The sequence below is a fragment of the Leptopilina boulardi genome, unplaced genomic scaffold (assembly GCF_019393585.1).
Source record: "Leptopilina boulardi isolate dan_hultmark-lab unplaced genomic scaffold, ZJU_Lbou_2.1 LbouV2_310, whole genome shotgun sequence".
NCBI classification, from domain to species: Eukaryota; Metazoa; Arthropoda; class Insecta; order Hymenoptera; family Figitidae; genus Leptopilina; species Leptopilina boulardi.
The window spans coordinates 4,169,622-4,189,171 of NW_026137875.1; the positions used below are offsets into that span (position 1 = coordinate 4,169,622).

Genomic DNA, 19,550 nt, shown 5'->3' on the forward strand with positions numbered 1-19,550 from the left:
ATATATATATATATATATATATATATATGAAACCTACACGTCTTACTAATGAAAAAAAATCTAGGAGGAAACACAATCCATTTGTATTTTTCACGTGTATTACTGCGATGCCTCGAATATGACCAATCGTCTAGAAACGAAAAAGGGTGAAGGGGAGTACGAGATTGCAGGGTTATAATGAAGTAATGATGACTTGTACTTCCTTCCTCTCTTTTCCATTCTTATACGAAAAATCTATACCAAACCCTTTTTGAAAGCTGAGATTATATTTATTATTATAAATAGAATTCAACTATACAGAAAAAGTTTTCTTTGAACCAAATGTACCATTTTTTTTTTGTATTAACATAATTTTTTGGTTTCAGTGTGGAAAATTTTTTTGGTAAACTATATATAATCAAAATAGTAACTGTACAGTAAATATCCTGTTTAACTGTTGAAATAATTCCTATAGGTCTTTGGCAAAATCCACATTCATATATATATATTTATAATAAGGAGAAGCCTAACATAACCTTAAAACTGAATAATGGTTTTTAACGCAAATAAAAATCAAATAGAAATTAATTTCAAACAATTTTAGTAGATTTAGTCCCAAGTAGAAATATCCGTAGCTCGCCGTAATTAAACACCGGCATGGTACTGATCCAATACTGGCTGTCGGTATTGACTTTCAGTACTGGCAGTGTACTGACTAATACACCGAATCAGTACTATGTCGGAGGTAAAAAAATATTAAAACCAGTACTGGCAGTACACTGTCATTCACACCGAATCAGTACTATGTCGGTGATAAAAAACATTAAATGAAAAAGTCTTTAAATTATTCCAATAGGTAGAAAACGATGATTTTTCATTTAAAAAAATGTATATTAATTTCTTTCGAATACTTTCCCTCAAAATTTTGGATGTAATTGTAATGTATTATTATATACCTATATAAAATATATTTATGTTTTTTTAGTTATTTTAGTACTCATTGAAATATGTGCATTAAGTTATTTATCATGCATACAATAACATTAAGTTGACAATTTTTTTCTAATAGTTTTAAAAATAAAGCAAATGTAATTTTTTCACTGTAATTTTTAAATATTATTAATAATTAAATATTAAATTTAAAAAATTTTTCACCATTCATATTTTACAGTCGTCTTTTATTAACTTATTTTTAATTATGTAATTCATCAATCATTTTTGTCTGTTTTAATATTATTTACGGTAAAAATAATTTATTAAAAATATTTAACTGAAATTGATATCAAGTTTTATTTCATTAAATCTTTGTAAAAATTGAAAAAATTTTGTGAGTTTAAAAAATTTAAGAATAAATTCATTTTATTTTCGTGATCAATAGATAATACAAACTTTGAAATCAAAACTTTTGTATTAGGTGAACTACTTCAAGTCAGCACTTCAAGCCAGCGCGGCTGTGCGGTATGCGTATCTGACTTGCGTTCTAAGGGTTTAGGGTTCGATCCCCCATGCGTGCGAGATTTTTCGTTCTTAGTTTTAAGTGTTATAAGTACAATATTTGTTCATGTGTAATATCAATTATTAAATAATTATTAAATTAAGTATAAGTGCAAAGTAAAAATAATTAAATATTATGAATTTAAAAAAATAAAAAAATTTACAACACAAATTATTTTTTGTAAAATAATTTATTAAAAATAAAATAATTTAATTAATATAAATGATAATTATTATTTTAATTATTTATTGTTAATAATATTTTATATATTCTAAATAACATTAACTATTATTGGCTTCACATTACCTGTTCGTGGTAAAAATGGGAGTAATAAGCTAATAAGGATGAAATTTGCATTGGAAAGCGTGTTTTAGCATTTTGTAAAAAAGTGAGATTTTAAGTCCGGATGAGTACTTTGCCAGTATTATGCCAGTATTATTCTAGTACTACGTTAGTACTGGTGAGCGGGACAAAATCAGTACTGGACAGCGTTACCAGCCAGGGTTGGTCCACTACTGGCCCAGTACGGCAGTCAGTACCGTTATACTGACTGGCAGAGTTGGGTCAGTACTATGCCAGTGGCACATTTCTACTTGGGGTTATACATTTTTTTGGGGAAAATTTATATTAAGTTCAAATCTTTGGTTAAATAATTATTTTTTATTTAAAATAGGGTTATGGTTAGGACCTCCTCAGTTATTCCTGTTTGAAAACAATTTAATAATATAAGAAAATTATATTAACAATTAAAGGGAATCTCTATAGCAGTTTAAACCCCATATAGAGTGTTCACACTATATTCAAAAAGTTTAAAAATGAAAATGAAGTTTTTAAATTTACTTTTTGAAAAAAAAAATTATCGACAGTTAAAAAGAAATCTTTACACAACGTTTTAAATCAAAGTTGATGTGTGGTCAGAGTACACGGCTTGCGTCCCTACACTGTAAAAAGAAGGTACTAAAATAGTACCGATTTTAGGTATTAAAATAAAACCAAAAAACAAATTAGTACCTTAAGTTGGTATTAAATTAATACCTTTCGTTTTACAGTGTAGGGTCCTGCACGGAAAAAAATTTTCTGGTAATTCTTTAACGTCGATTTAGAGATTTTACATGTTCCTAAATCTGTTAATTCTACAGATATTTTCTGCAAGGATTTAACGCATGCGCGAAAACAATGCAGTGATTCGACTAAGACTGAGTACGATTGAGTGCGAGAGGTTAAGGCGAATTTAGTGTTTTTATTATTATCATAGTGTCGGCAAGAAAGTTTAATTAAAAAGGAAACGTCTTAAGTATATAAACATTATTATAGAAATAAATTATTAAAAATTTTTTATTTTAAAATTAACTCTAGTGATTAAGTGAGAAAAGTCGTTTGTTTCAATTTCTCGACATAAGAAAAAGTGGATTTATCATAAGTTTTGAAAACTTGCTCCTCATTTTTTTTGTTAGAAAATTATTGAAGGATGAATTTATTTACATAGAAGTTATGGGCATATCTCTAGAAATTTTAAACTTTATGTTATCGCTCATTATGATACCTTAAGAATTTTTTTAATAATTTTTCAATACCATAATTTGACCAATTATAGGGCTTTTTAAATGTATCATGCGTTATATAATTTTTTTAATTATGTAGGAAATGACGAACGTAAGTTAAAGTGGTGAAATCGACAGTTTCTAGTGTGTGATATTGACTGTTTTTTTTAGTTTATAGACTGTAACTATTTTAACGAAACATTGTGTGTCTTGTGGCTTGCAATAGAAGTAGGTGGGAGTGTAAAGAACTAATAAATCCATGAAACAATGATGTGCCTCAAATTGAATAAAAACTATGTAGCTTCAAACTTGCGAGACAACTTTTTCAAAATTTCTACAAGTTAGCAGTTAAACTGATATAACTTTTTTAACGAAGGTTTTTGAGTAACGGCACAACGGGATTATATTATCTACCTAATAAGAAGTAATTTGAACCAATACAGGACTGTGTGCCTCCTTTACACAAAGAATGCAATGACTTCAAACGTTAAATTTTAAAACGTAACTCAAATCAAAAAACTACATATTTAAAAAGCACATGTTGAATTTTGCTTCTAAATGCTCCCAACTCATTGTAATCTCTTCTCATGCATTATAAAAGTATACAGAAAAATAGTTAACCTTTGCACACTTCATTAAAACTGTATAATTAATAATGAATATAAACCTAAACTGTCCGACGCATAGTTTGTGAAGAAAAGTAAGTATTAACTAATAGATGTGTTTAAATCTGGCTGATATTTCTCACTCGAAGGTTTTTAGGGTCGCTGCGACTACTAATCTAAATTTTAAATTTTCTAAAATTCAAAATGGCGAATCTAATATGGCGGACGACTTTTTAAAAAAGTGATCCCATTGGCCTCAAATTTGTTACTCGGGGGTTTTTGGGGTCGCTGATTATGCATCTGAACTTTGTTTTTCAAAATTCAAAATGGCGGATCCAATATGGCGGATGACTTTTAAAAAAATTGATCCAATTGGCCTGAAATTCGTTACTCGGGGGTTTTTTGCGTCGCTGACTACGAATCTGAACTTAGTTTTACAAAATTCATAATGGCGGATTCAATATGGCGGATGACTTTTTACAAAATTGATCCCATTGGCCTAAAATTTGTTACTCGGGGGTTTATGGGGTCGCTGATTACGAATCTGAATTAAATTTTTCAAAATTCAAAATGGTAGATCCAAAATTGCAAACAAAATCTTTTAAAAAAATTTTAAAAAATTCAAAAATTGTTATAAACTACATTTACTTATGACTTAATAGGCAATAGGACATAAAATTTTCGAAACTGTATCATTTAATCGTTTTAAAGGTGGTAGCGACCCAAAACGTCGCATTTGTAATCAGCGACCAAAAAAATCCGCGAGTAACAAATTTCAGTCAGTTTTAAACACATCTAGAGATTTTGGGCAGGTTTTTTGCAATAAGGCCCACTGTAATGCGTAACAATGTATAAAAATGAGTTACGCAAATTTTTTTATAGTATTTGATCAATACTGAAGACAATAAAATTTGTTTCACAAATGTGCCCTGAAAAAAAAATTAATTTTTCTAATATCTCAAAGTTTAAAAGTTCTAGAGATATGCCCTTATACTAATTTATACAATAATGTTCCGCGAATTTAATGTATCCGGAGGAGAATATAACCTATAAGAAATACATATTTCTCTATTTGGAAAAACATCACTAGATGGCGCAAGAGTTTCTGTAAATTCTACAGAAAATTTTTTTCTGTGTGTGTTCGATTCCCCATGCGTGTAGAATTTTTCAAAATTATTTTCAAGTGTTTTATATAATGTGTATCTGATAATCTTGAATAAAATATAAATTTGGTCGTAGCGTTACATTTCCAGCTAGTTTCGGTATAATTCAACTACACAGTGACTATATATAGAAAAAAGTTCTAACAAATATACAAAAAAAGTATCAACAAAACATACGTTTTTCTATTTTTCAAATATAAATAATAAAATATTATTCTCATTAATTTCGAAAAATTAATAAACTTTTGAATCTTTTTTTTTTTTTTTTTTTTTTTTTTTTTTATACAAAAAAGTCGAAAACAACAGAGGAGATATACGTATTTATTTGAATAAATACAGTTTAATGTTTTAACATTATGTTTACACTATAAGGATGATAAAGTTTCTAACTAAGTTTAGGGAGCTAAGAAATAATTACTGTTCAAGTTACTGTACAAGTAGCTATTAAATACATATTGTACCTATTAATTAACATTGTGCTAATGGCTCTTTAAGTAATGAATAAATTGTGCTTAGGTGGCAAAATATATTCATGTATTCCAAACTGTTGACAGAATCGAAACTTTTCAAATTTCAGGAAATCAATTTCAAATAACGTTTCTTTTTTTTTAAAGTGTATAGACGCATTTAGGACTTATAAACTTGTTTTTTTATTTATTATATTGTCATTTTCATATTTTAAACGTGAAATCTTTAAATTTACAAAATGTTTCCTCATCTAAAGCATTTTATCTGTTTTGTTCAGTGAAAGTGCTGCGTCTTCCATTTTTAAAATTAAATTTTCACGATCCATAAAAAGACTTCAGAACAAAAAACAACGAAAAAAATTTATTTCGAGTTTAAAAACTATAAGATAAACTGGTTGTACTTAAAAAAAAAACAAAAACAAGTGAGTAATTTTTAGGGAAATTTTAATAATTTTTGACAGCACTCTAGGGTTTTGGAAACTATTTCCACATTAAAGTTCACTTTATATAAAATAGAAAACAAAGTCAACTAGATTATTATTATATTATTATTATATTACAATTACACTATTATAAATAATGTAAAGACCTACTAAAAGCTGTACATAGAAATAATAATAATAATAATAATAATAATAATAATAAAAAAAAATAATACTATATTATTGTTAGTATTATCATTATTCAAGTCGAAATTGATATTATCTATCATTCCTTGTTCTTTTTTAAAATAATTTGAATCCTTTAAATTGCATAAAATGATTAAAATACATTATAAATTTATCATTAACATATTACTTAGTACATATATAACTTAAAAAAAAAAAAATAAATAAGCAAAGCCCATTTCGTTTCTTTGACGTTGAAAGAATGCAGAAAGTATATATATATATACTTTGTTTGCCGAACTTGGACTACATCCCCTTTAACTGACCCCTGCATATGAAAGATAACAAAAAAATCTTGTGTTTGGATTATTGTTAAGTCAATTTGATTTTTCCATTTCCATGAAAAAGACTGAATAACGAATATATAAAACTCTTCTCAGTTATATTATGAATATATAGTGACAGTTTTACAACAACAAAAAAATCTACTCAAAAATTTATGAAATACTTTAAAAATTATTTTAACATATTCAATTATATAATAAAAATTTTTTTTTTCCCATATAGAGAAATATATTTACAATAATAAAAAATAAAAAAAAAATCGAAAACGAATTAAAAAAAAAAATAATAAAACAAATAAATATACTGGATTAAAATTCTCGTTAATGGGTAAAGTGTTTTTTTTCATTATTATTTCTTTGCTAAAAATCCATTTTCGTTTCCATTTTCTCTTTATTTATTTATATTTGATCAAATATAAAATTCCCAGGGCTTTAAATTTAAAATCAATACCCTTACTCATTAAAAATTTTATTTTAGAGACTCAATTCAACTATTTATGATGTTCTAAACTAAAACCAAGAAAAAAAAGTTTATTAATTCTTCTATTTTAAAGTTCTTAACCTATTCTTTATTTATTCGATACATATTTAAATATATAAAGTATCTATGTCTATAATATTATATTCAATTTTTAATATTACATTCCCATCAATTATATACTGAATTCAAAATTTCAAATATATTTTTTTTTCCAAATTCAAATATACATTAAATAATATTTAAAAATATATGCACTCAAGCGTTCGGGGAAAACATCAATAACGAAGTGAAATTTTTCAACACCGTTACTCAAACCAAAATATAATTTTATTGTCAACTAAAAAAAATATGAGGACACAATATTACAGAACTCGAAATTACCAAAAAAGCAAATAATTCTACAAAATTGATAAATTCATAAATATTCTATCTAAATTCTACGAAATAATTTTGAAAATATATTATTATTATTATAATTATTATTTTATTATTTTTGTATTACTATATATGTGATGCTCTACGAGAAAAAAAACTTTATATAGTAAACAAATTTTAGGTTATGTTTGTGATTTTTTAAGGAGGTTTAACCCATTAAGGGATCGTTCACAAACTACGTCATACTTCAAAGGGGGAGGGGGGGGGAGGTCAAGCAATTTGTGACGACCTGTAGAAAAAATGGCGCTAAAGTATGTAACAGTGTGTGACGTGGGGAAGGGGGTAATTCAAAAATGGAATAAAATAGCGTGACGTAGTTTGTGAATGACACCTAACATAACCTCAAACTAAAAAATAGTTTTTAAAAGAACTAAAAATATATATTTAAAATTGATTTCACCCAATTTCAAAAGATTCAGTTGTAAAATTAAAAAAAAAATTTATTTTGAATTAATCTATATTGTTAAATAAATAAACATTTTGTTTTTTTCCAATTTAGTGAAAAATTCTATTTTTTTCCAATTTTTATAAACAATGGCTTATTTTTCTCTTTAAAAGATTCTCTACAATTCTGATTTTGTGTTTTTTGTTAAATAATGATTTGTTGAAAAAATATTAAAAAATAAAACTTTTATTTGTTTATTAACTTTTGAACTAAATATAATTATAATAAAATTCAACGAACAGAATTTAAAAAAAAAATTATCAAACCAACTTTAAACAAAAAATTGTAAAAAGTGAAATAATTATTATTTGACAATAAATTTTTGCGCAAAATAAATTAATTTATTTTAAAAATGGTACAACTGAATCTTTCAAAATTTGATAAAAATTAATTTTATTTATATAGTTTTATTTGGTGTAAAATAACATTTCAGTTTGAGGTTATGTTAATGGGCTAAGCACCCTCAAGTGAAAATATACACAAAAAGGATCAACTCCTAATACAAAATATTTACATTTAAATCTTAATTACATTCGAAAAATACAATAAAAACTATTTTTGATTTTATCAAATTAATTAGAAACTTTTTATGAAGGTAAAACTATCACTAAAAACATAACCTCAAATTTCTATACCGTAAGGTTCCTTTTCTCTTGGAACATTACATATTATTATTTATTATTATTATTATTATTATTATTATTTTATTATAAAATATAGACTTTTATATCAAAAAATAATTTTTTAGTAGTAATTTTAAAAAATCTATTAATAAAAGAAATTATTTCGTTCATTAAACGTTCAAAACTTCACATAGGTAAAATTGACAACGTTTATTCTTTCTATGCAAATTATTTTTTTTTTTTGTCAAAAAAAGTTATTGCAACGTTTCTTGAACAATAATTTTTAATATAAAAATTTTTCAGCCAAAAACTAATTATTTTATAAATGAAAATAGTTTTTCTTCCCAATCGTTAATCATAATAATAATATAATTGTATTTTTTATTTTACTTCAAAATATATAATAATATTATTTATAAATGTACCTAAAGTTCTAAACTTTCAAATGAACAAATTATTTGTTTACTACTTTTTTAACTTGAAATGTAAATATAAAATTATTATTATTATTATTATTATATGTAATTATTATTACAAATATAAAAATTGCTTTCTGTATCCGAGAAGAGTTAATAATTTATTAAATGTTCAATGTACTTTTTTTATTTTTTCTCGCTACTGTAATTTTTAAAAACATATTTATAGACCAAAAAAAGTAATTTTGTTCATTTTTGAACGTTTAAAAATTCAGGCACATTTTTACAACATTGTAAACTTCATCGACGTCAATAATTCAGGCACATAATTTTCTAAAAAATTATTCAAAAAATTTTTTTTTTATAAAAGGGTCTATAAAATAAATAAATAAAATTAAAATGTCCCAAAATTAAAAAAAAATTAGAATCTTGTAAAATTTAAAAAAAAAATTAAAATCTAAAATAACAAAATTGTAATAAAAACAAAATCCATAATGCAGAATTTGAAAAAAAAAATTAAATACCGATAAAAATATTTGAAAAATACAAAAAGATACAAAAAAAAAAAATTACAAAAATACAAAAAAAAAATATTTAAAAAAAAGAAAAAAATCAAACGTGTAATTTCTATAAAAAGTGGGAAAAAAAATCAGTAAACTAAAAAAAAAGAATAATTTGTCAGGGCACAAAATTTCACAACATAACCTAAATAAAAGATTACGATCTGCACAACCCCCCCACAATGACGTAACCCCCGAAAAAATAATGATTCCTTGGTATATAGAGCCTGGCAGTTTCAGGATTTAGAAATAAACTTTTCCCTACGGCTTTTCCCTATATTTTGGTGACACATTTTCTTTTAGGGTAGGGTGATTGAAGCGTGCAAGACTTTCCAGCTGAATACTCAATTCAGTCACCCACATATACACACACATCTATATACATATATATGTATATGTGTGTGTATATACATATATATACACACGCACCCTACTCCAGGAAAGCACGTTGGTACCGATGCGTGTGAGCCAATGCATCGGCGTCACATTCTCAAAATCCAAACTAAATGAATTATACGTCTAATCCAAATGACACGCGACCTTTGACCTCGTGAAAACTACGTTACTGCTGGTGCACCTGAGCGTGAGGAGAGACTCGACGAGATCGATGAAACCTGCGGGAACTAACCTTCGCGTGGCGTTTGTGTACATATATATATATATATATCAAAAGAGCCAGGGAAGAAAACAACCCACCCGGCCTTGGCCAAACCCCCTGAATTTTCACTTAGATTAAATGAAATACAATTTAAAAAAAAAAAAACATTTTGTTTTCATTCACTCACCTGGTGTGTGCGATTCTCACAAATGGTCAAAAGTGACGAAAAACCGGTAAAGCTGCGTTATTTTGTTTTTTCCCCTTTTTTTTTTTTTTGGTAAATTGCGTCAATCTTCTCTCTCTCTCGCGTCTTTGTGCTCGGCTGACCGCTGGTCTGTTGGCTCTGCGACGGAGACAGAGGGACAGATAGAGAGAGAGAGAAAAAAAGGAAGGAAGAGAAAGAACGTGTGTGTTAGTGTGCGAGCTCGAAGTCTCGTGGCAAACGGTCGTGGACTGAGTGAACCCGAGTTCAGACTGAGGGAGAACGCTGGCGGTGTTTCTGAGGCGCCAGTGGCGCCGTGGGGGCGATCGATTCAATTGCGGGGGGTTAGGAGTTATACCGTGGAGCTTGCAGAGTGAAAAAGAGAGAGAGAGAGAGAGAGAGTAGGGGATGCACAGGAGGTCGAGGGTGGAAAAGCTCTACGGTTGCTCAAATGAGAGGGAGAGAGAAGGATAGATAGAGAAAGAGAGAGAGAGAGAAAATCTGTGTGTGTGAGTAGCGAAACCGAGCGCCAAGCCACCACACAACGAGCAGAGCCGTTTGGCGCCGATGAAGGCGGGGCATATTACCTCCCCCTTTTCCCCTTCTCTTTCTCCTTCTAACGCATTTCCATAGACAAAACATTCTTTCCCTCTTTCTCTCTCATCCTATTCTCTTTCCCCACTTCTCTCTCTCTCTCTCGCTCTGTCTCTGTGTTATTTTCTGTCACTATCCACCTTTTGTCCCTCTGATCATTCATCTCTCTTACACCTGCCTGTAGGAACTTTCGCTTCTTTCCACCCCCTTCTCTTTTTTTAGTTAGCTTTCTTTCTAACGAATTTCTATCTTTTCCTCGTCACAATTTCTGTCCCTTTCTTCGGTATTCTGATTCTTCAACTTCTATCAGTACCTATTCTCTAACCCCCCCCCTGCCCCTCTTTCTTCCTCAACAATCCGTCCCTCTGAGGCAATGTTCAACACCCTCTAAATATTTTTTCTTCTTCCTTTGCTTCCTCATTTTAGGCAAACGAATCGCGTGTCGCCAACTCGCGCAATTACTGTCACTATAACATACTGATTCTTGGCCTAAGAATTTCCTTCGGTCGTTCATTTTCAACTAGAGTTACGGAAGGGGTGCTTTGTCTGATGGTGAGAAAGAGAGAGAGAGAGAGAAGTGATTTTTTTCTTCTTTTAGGAAGTTGCATGACGGCGTTTAGAATGAGGAGAAAAAAGTTAATTTAAAACCTCCTCTTGAATGAATGGAAATTATAATGGAGGTAATAATCGGAAATGGAATAAATATTACAACGGTGACAGATGATTAATATTTTGAATATGTTTTAAGAAGTTTTTTGTTAGATTTTTTTGATTTTGTCCCTTGATTTAAAATGTACGCATGAAAAAAAAAAGAATTAGTTAATATGTAGAATCGGGAAACATTTTTTTTTTCATTTGGTATTAAAATTACTAGTGTTGTAATCTAATAGATCAATTATTAAAAGAACAATGTGTAGGGGAGGAACTACAATACTAAAATGAGTTTAAAAGGGGAAAAAATTGTAGATATTTTTATTTATATAGTGATAATGAAATTATTATGTATAACAATGAAATATTTAAGAAAATTCAAGTTTTGCTGAATTTCGTTTAGGGGAGAGTGGGTCAACCGGCAGGAAGTGAACAATTTTTGCTTTCTATCCAATGGGAAATTTCCGAGACTAATCATTGGCTTAATATTGGACCAAATGTTTATAAGTCAATGAAAAATCAGTCTTAAGTCAATATTTAAAAAATTATATATCTGACACTCTACAAGCAAAGGGAACTTAAAGGAAAAAAAATTTTATGTTATATTTAGTTATAATTTTTGCTTGATTAAACGTCCATTTTTAATTATGTAAAATTAAAAATAGTTTCTATTGAATATTTTGGATCTGATGATGACAAACATCAATTGTTTGTATTAAGAGTTGATCCTCTTTTTGTATTTTCAATCTAAAAATGACAAAGATAATGTAAAATTTTTTGCCTTTTCTCGTGGAGCGTCACATAAGGGAGAGTAGTCATATTTGGACATAGTTTTGACTTTTCTCTATAACTTCCCCTGTTGGCCGAATTTCGAGATTTATCGCATTTGGTTCGAAAAATCGACTAAAATGCAATATTTTTTCCGAACACTGTAAAAATATTTGACCAAAATTTTCCGAGTTATAGGCAATTAAAAAAAAAGTTGTCAGACTTGAGCCAGGTAGTCAGGGTTGAGCCACGAAATTGAAAGAAAAAGCCCTTATTGTGTATGTTTAGAAATTATTATTATATCTTTTGTTTTATTTTATAATTTTATTTTGTATTATTAATTTTGATTTTGTTTGTCATTGTATTCATTTTAACCTTGATTACTTTAATATATTCAAAAGAAAATAGTTTGGAAGGAGACCTCTGTCTCTTGTATAGTGAATGAATGACCTTATATATATTATGGTTCAATTAGACTTGAATCGTCGTCAAGTTAGACAAAAAATTATTGAAATTACGATTCCGGAATTCGTTTCAATAAGTTTAATAAAAATAATGTTAACATAGTTACAAACGTTTCCGATTATTTTAAATACAGTCCAAGTGTTTTCCCGATCTCCAAAATGACATATACTTTGTTATAATTTAAACAGTGTAATTTTCAGATTTTCGCTTCTTTTGAAACAAGAAATAAGTTGTTTTTTTTAGCGTATAGCACTGACTCTCATAATACGTCTTTATTGTTCGCAAACTTCACTGCAACACATGTGAAAAGTTCGCTGATATTGCTAACAAGTACTTACATACAAAGACAGATGGCTCTAGTGTGATAAAACAAAATAAACGCGATGGCTTAACTCTGACCACTGTCCAACCCTGACTACACTTTCCTACAATCAAAAAAACGGAGGTAATAAAAGAAGTTTTTTTAAATTTTGAAAATTTTAAAAAATTATGAAAGAATTAAAAACAACATTTTTACCTTTGACGGCCACCAGGCTTAAAATTTTTGTAAAAGGAAGTCATTTTTTTGAAATGTCAAATAGTCAATAATGTATTGGATTAGCCTGGAACCCCTCATGTATAAATTAAAAATGAAATTAAGTAGAAAAGTCACAATTTCGTAAATAGATTAAAATTAGTGTTACTCTCTAAATTTAAATTAATAAGAATTCGTTCACCAATTCAAAATTTAGCCTTTCTTTTCAATTTTAACTAGAAAAATAATTACATTATCATCTGAACAATATACATAACTTCGAAAATAGACTGCAATTATTATTAATATAGGTGATTTTTTAAGCTAATCGACACAAAAAATATTTCTATTAGTAATTTATCATTTGAGACATGTAATTTGACAGTTATTATTTGCAAATCACCCATTTAAAAAAATAAATTATTAAAAAAAAATTCTCCAAATAAATTTGTCTATACCAAAGTCGAGACGAGAAACTTTTTAAATTGAAGAAATAAATCAAATTTTACCTTGGATTTTTAAAAGTATCCAGAAATAAAGTACTAATTGAATTTCACTGTATTTAAAATAAACTTCTTAAATATTCATGTTAAAAATCACAAAAAAGAAAATCGATGCTCCTGGTTCGGTGGTGACCGATAACAACAAGACATATGACTCTTTAGTTTTTATATTTTTTCTCGTTAATAATTTTCGTTGCTATTTTCGTTTTTTTTTTTAAATAAAAGAGCGTTACAGAATAAAATGCAGGTTTTAATTCTTTAATATATAGGTATAAAAAACATTAGATCGATAAATATAAATTTTAAATTGAAGTACCAGTTACGCATGTAACGCTTTGCTATGACCTTTTCATAATAGAATTACAAATGTAGTATATAAAACATTTAAGAATAATTTTGAAAAATCTCGCATGCACTGAGAAGACAAAGTAGTTGAGGCAACGAATAAAATGGTTACGAATACCATTTTGGTTAGTAAACTATACTGCTATGCTAATTCGATAGTCAGGAATACCATTTATAATAGTAAAAAGATAAATATTTGTCGTTATCATTTTATTAGTAAGTAGAACTTATTTTAGTTAGTACCAATAACTAATAAATATTGTAACAGATAACATTTAGTTAGTTAACCTTACTAATAAAATAGGTAATTCATACAGCCACAATTATTTATTTAATATTATTCACATTCAAAAAAATATGTTTATTATAAGGTTAATATAACTTTCTTGCTGCACCAAGTAAGATATAAATCTTATATTAAACATATTTTTTGTATGATGCGAATAATAATAAATATATTTTATATGTTAGGTTTATCGGTTAAATTGTCACTTACATTCAAAACGACCTACATAAACTTAATATATATTTTGTCAACATCTCTTAAAATGTAATACTTACATATTTATAGTTTACAAATTTGAATGAATAAATTTTTTAACAAATCCGCTAAATTCATTAATTTAGATTCTAGTAATTAATAAAGTTTTAAATATAATTTATGTCTAAACTTCACAACAAAAGTTTACTGTCTATAAGTGCAAACTTATGGATTCCATTAATAGAGTGGCGACTGATTAGCAGTAACTTTGAATATTTATGTACCAGAGAACAAAATTTTTAACTCCTGACCGACCAATATTTTTTAATTTCTTTTCAAACTTTTTAGATAAGATATCTAATTTTGGCCAGCAAACATTTGTTTTCCGTGTACAAAATTAATTTAAATTATTGTTATTAAAAAGACAAAAACTGAGTTTATAAAAACAATTATTATTACACAATTTATCGTGTGCACCTCGTGCAATAAAATAAACATTTTTCCGATAGATTTGATTGCTGAACTCGCATCGAGTGGTAACTTTTAAGTTTGTCAGAAAACTGTTTCTTTCTGGATAATTGATACACAACTTGCTATATTGCAATTGATTTTTGGTAAATAAAATAGACTCAAGGACTAAATCAAACAGAGAAAGGATTAAATAAAAAACGACTCACCGATAAGTTATATCCTAAAGTCAGAACAATGGCTATATAACCTTTTCTGGACGACTTTCAAAGAACCCTTCCTCTTGCTTGCACTTCTGTAAAGAAAGTAAAAAATTTATTATGTAACTAAATTATGCAATTTAATTTTTAAAATCAATAAATAAAAAAATAATAATAATAAACTAATTTTTGGTTCGATTAATATTATAAAGTAGTTTTTTCGCAAAAAATTTTGCGGTAACCTTGTAACTTTCTTCCGCAAAAATAGGTCACTGATTTCGCGAAATTTGATCACAAATTCCTTAAAAAAAGAAACGAATATTACGAAATTAGATCACGAATTCCGCGAAATTACATAACGGATTTCGTGAAATTAGATAATGAATTCCGTGAAACTAGGTCGCAGATTCTACTAAAGTAGATCACGAATTCCGCGAAACTACATAACGGATTTAGAAAAATTAAATCACGAATTTCTCGAAAATGTGTCACAAAATCCTTGAAATTACATCAATAATTACCGAAACTAGGTCGCGGATTTCACAAAATTATATATCACGAATTCCACAGAATAAGGTCAAGGGTTTCGCTAAATTAAATCACGAATTCCGCGTAACTACACTGAAAAAAAAGTCTGGTTAAAATAACCAGAATTCTGGTTAATCTAACCAGAATAAAAAGTTATATATACCCTTACTACTTTTTCTGGTTAAAAGTACTAGCAAATTTGGTTAAAAAGTTCTGGTTAAAATTCTGGTTAATTTTACCAGAATTTCAAGTTAATCTTACTAGAATTTTTCTAGTTAAAAATTTTTGGTAAAAAAATTTCTGGTTGATCTTACCAGAAATTCTAGTTAATCCGAGAATTAATTAAATTTATTATTATTATATTATATTATAAAATATTATAAAATATGAATTAAAAAAATTTGTATTATGTACATATAAATGCAATCAAACAATAACACCTTTACACTGCAATTCTCTTAATAATGTTTATTTAAATATGATTATTCAGAACTAAAATTCTGATAAAACGTGTCGAGCACGTTTTCAACATAACCTTCAAACTATTTTCCACACGAACGGGTTTGCCGTTCGTCAACAATTTTTTCACTTATATTATAAAATTAATTAACCAACCTTTAAACAGATCTTTTAATTCTCCCAAACCCCAATTTTCCAGAGCTTGGTTAACTTTTTCATCCATTCTTGCGATCCGCACGATAAACTATTCGAAAAAGAACAACAGACGCTATGCAGTGTCCGCGAACGCGCGTTTTTAACCAGAATTATTTTAACCAGAATAATTTAACCATACTTATTTAACTAGAACTGTTTAGTCTTTTTAACTATATTTTCTTGTTAAAATAACTAGAAATTTTTTAACCAAACGCATCTAGTAACTTTAACCAGAACTTTTTTTTCAGTGTAGGTTGCGGATTAGCGAATTAAATCACGGATTCCTTGAAACCATATCACCGATTTCGCAAAATTTTATTACGAATGCCGCGTAACTAGGTCGCGGATTCCGCTAAATTAGATCACAAATTCCACGAAATTATAGATCACGAATTACGTGAAACCAAGTAACGGATTTCGCTAAATTAAATCACGAATTTCGTGAAACTAAGTAACGTTTATCGCAAAATTTAATCACGAATTCCGCGTAACTAGCGTAATTAAATCACGGATTCCGAGAAACTAGGTTGTGGATTTCGCTTAATTAGATCAGGAATTCCTCGAAATTACATCATAAATTCCGTGAAACTAGGTCGTGAATTTTGCTTAAATTAGATCACGAATTCCTCAAAAATATTTCACGAAATCCTGGAAATAATATCAAGAATTATGCGAATGTAGTTCGCATATTTCGAGAAGTTAGATCACGGATTTCGTTACTTTATATCAAATATTAGGTAATTCATAATTTGGAGTCATTAATTACAAATCTAATGTTAAATTAAAAAAAAAATTAGATCAAGCCCAGAAACCCCCCCCAAAAGAGTAAGTTTGAAGTGAATTCCATCAACTTTTTAACAATCTGTTATTTTTACACCTTATTTACAAGATTGAAAAATTAATGGAAACAATGTTCAATATTTCCGAAATTAAATTTTATATTGTTTTGTGTAATCTATCAATTGCACTATAACGTCACAACAATTATATCCATGTCCACATCTGCCATTTAATTAAAATAAAAAAGAAAATTTTAACGAATAGAAATTTCCCAATCACTAAGGTTTTTAGTTCCCTTTTAACATATATTTGTAACCTTGATGGAATTGACAAACACAAGATGTAAAAGTGACAAAAGCTACGACTCTACGAAATAACAATTAAACAGGCTTTGTTGTCATTATTCACGACAAAGCTTTATTGTGTGGAAAACAACTCTCAGAGGTCACAGGCAAAACAGAAGCGATCCTGATGTAATCACTCAACACATTCTGGAGAGCTCACAAAAGGTCGATTGCATTATAAAAATTGGGAGACATAAAAGTGAAATAGAAAGATTGCACAAATCGTTTATTTATAGTAAAAAAAAAAAACATAAATCAAAGGAGAACAACACTCGAAATGCAGACTAAACTTGCATGTGTTTAATAGAACACTTCTTTTACAAAATAACCACGTAGGACACCCAACCCACCACGTGAAAAAGTTTCTGGAAAAGTGCTCGCAGAAAATTCCGATTGAAAATTCCAGTTGAAATTCAGATATATATTTTTTATTACATAAAGAAAAAAATCAGTTTATAATATAATTGACGAGAAATTCCCATGACTATTATAATTATTTATGATAATGTTCGAATGACATATCTAATTATTCGTAATAACATTCGGATCGTTAAAAACAAAAATTCTTTAAGATTGTTGTCCTAGATAATTAAACTACACTGGAACCTTCAACCATTGCATCTCTGACAGAGGGGAAAAAATGGCGTCAGTCAAGAAAAAGCAGTAACGTCACAGTTACGTGTTCTTTTATACCCAGTTTCGTTTTCCTTTTTTCTAATTTAAACAATCGATCGGAGTTATCGATATTACAAACTGCATTATTATAATTTAAATGTACGTAATTATATTTATATTTTTCTACTTTATAAAGAATTAAATAAATCTCAATTTTTATTCGAAGATATATCCAATACATAAGTATATAATATGTACGGCCCTGAGTGTTTCTACTTTTTGACATAATCTTGATGTCAAGGGTAACCTCCATCCATTGCACATAAGACTCGCGCGCTGCAATGGTTGGAGATTCCAGTGTATATAGGGTCAGTTGGGGTAAATGGGGACAAAATCGCTATTTTCCACAAATTACGTAAGTTTCTTCCTTTAAAAGGTAATATTTGCGGGTTTATATTTTTTTATGTTGTTATTTACGTTCCCAGGATTAATTTTATGCAGCAGAAAAAAATTTATATAAGCTTTAAACGCATGAAACTGACTGTCCCCATTTACCCCAAAATTTAGAAAATTTCATAAAATTTGGGGTAAATGGGGACAGCATAGTTTCTAAGAAAGTTTTAAGAAAAAAGTTTCCTTAAGTATATTACAGTATTAAGGAATGAAAAAACTTGAAAAAAAATTTGTAGTAGATATATAATAGTTGAACCAATTGAAATTTTTTTATTTTTTTTTCATTTCAGTATTTTGTCTCGCATTTGAAAAAAAAGACTTAAAAATCATACCAAATTTTTTTCTTATTCCTTATGACTCCCATAACAGAAATTCACTTCAATTTTTGATTTTTGTTAATTTGGTTAATAATGACAAACTGTCCCCATTTACCCCAAAAATTTGAAAACTCAGGGTAAATGGGGACAGCTTGTCATTATTAACCAAATTGACAAAAATCAAAAATTCAAGTGAATTTCTGTTATAGAAGTCATAAGGAATAAGAAAAAAATTTGGTATGATTTTTAAGTCTGTTTTCTTTGAAATGCTCGACAAAATACTGAAACAGTTTGACTTTGATTTTCAAGTTTTTATGCATTGAGCGATAACTTTTTTTATCTTGCTGCCAATTGTCAATATAAAAGCTTGGCAATACTCAAAACCTCTTGCAGGTAATCTGAGGTTAAAATATTGACGTTGAACTTCATTTTAAAACTGTAAATTAAGCTCCAAAACCTCTTGTCCCCATTTACCCCAACTGACCCTATTCTATATTTATATTTTTCGATCTCTTATTTTGTTACTATATTTTTAAAATATTTTATTCTTATCATATTTTTCCATGTTAATTTATCGTACTTTGTGTTGTTTCTAATAAGAATATTTTATATAATGTTTATTTTATTTATGCATGCTTAAATTGTTAAATTATGCGCTAGAATAAAATAAATTCCATTCTTTTCTTTACAGTAGAATAAACAAAATGTTTAATGAGTTAGTTTGCTTATGGTAAAATATTGATAATATTGTCATTATCTTTACCTTGAAAAAGATCGTAGAACCACATGTGCCTGCGCACGTGTTTATAATTGTATCAATTGACGAATATTAAAATTACTGTTTTTTTTTTTGAGAATTATAATTTTCAAAATATTAATAATTATAGATAGAATTAAAGCAAAAATTA

General features: G+C 27.9%; 1 protein-coding gene across 2 annotated transcripts in view; it reads right to left on the minus strand.

Annotated features, from left to right (window-relative positions):
* The window catches only part of LOC127283685 (complexin), a 583,758-nt gene that overhangs the window by 536,487 nt on the left and 27,721 nt on the right, over positions 1–19,550 (minus strand). Inside the window, exon 2 of one of the 2 annotated variants that reach the window (XM_051308705.1) lies at positions 14,961–15,046. The gene's annotated coding sequence lies outside the window, so the exon portion shown is untranslated. Of the gene's footprint in view, positions 1–9,947; positions 10,236–14,960; positions 15,047–19,550 lie in introns of those variants that run through there. The other variant, XM_051308704.1, reaches the window with a different exon arrangement.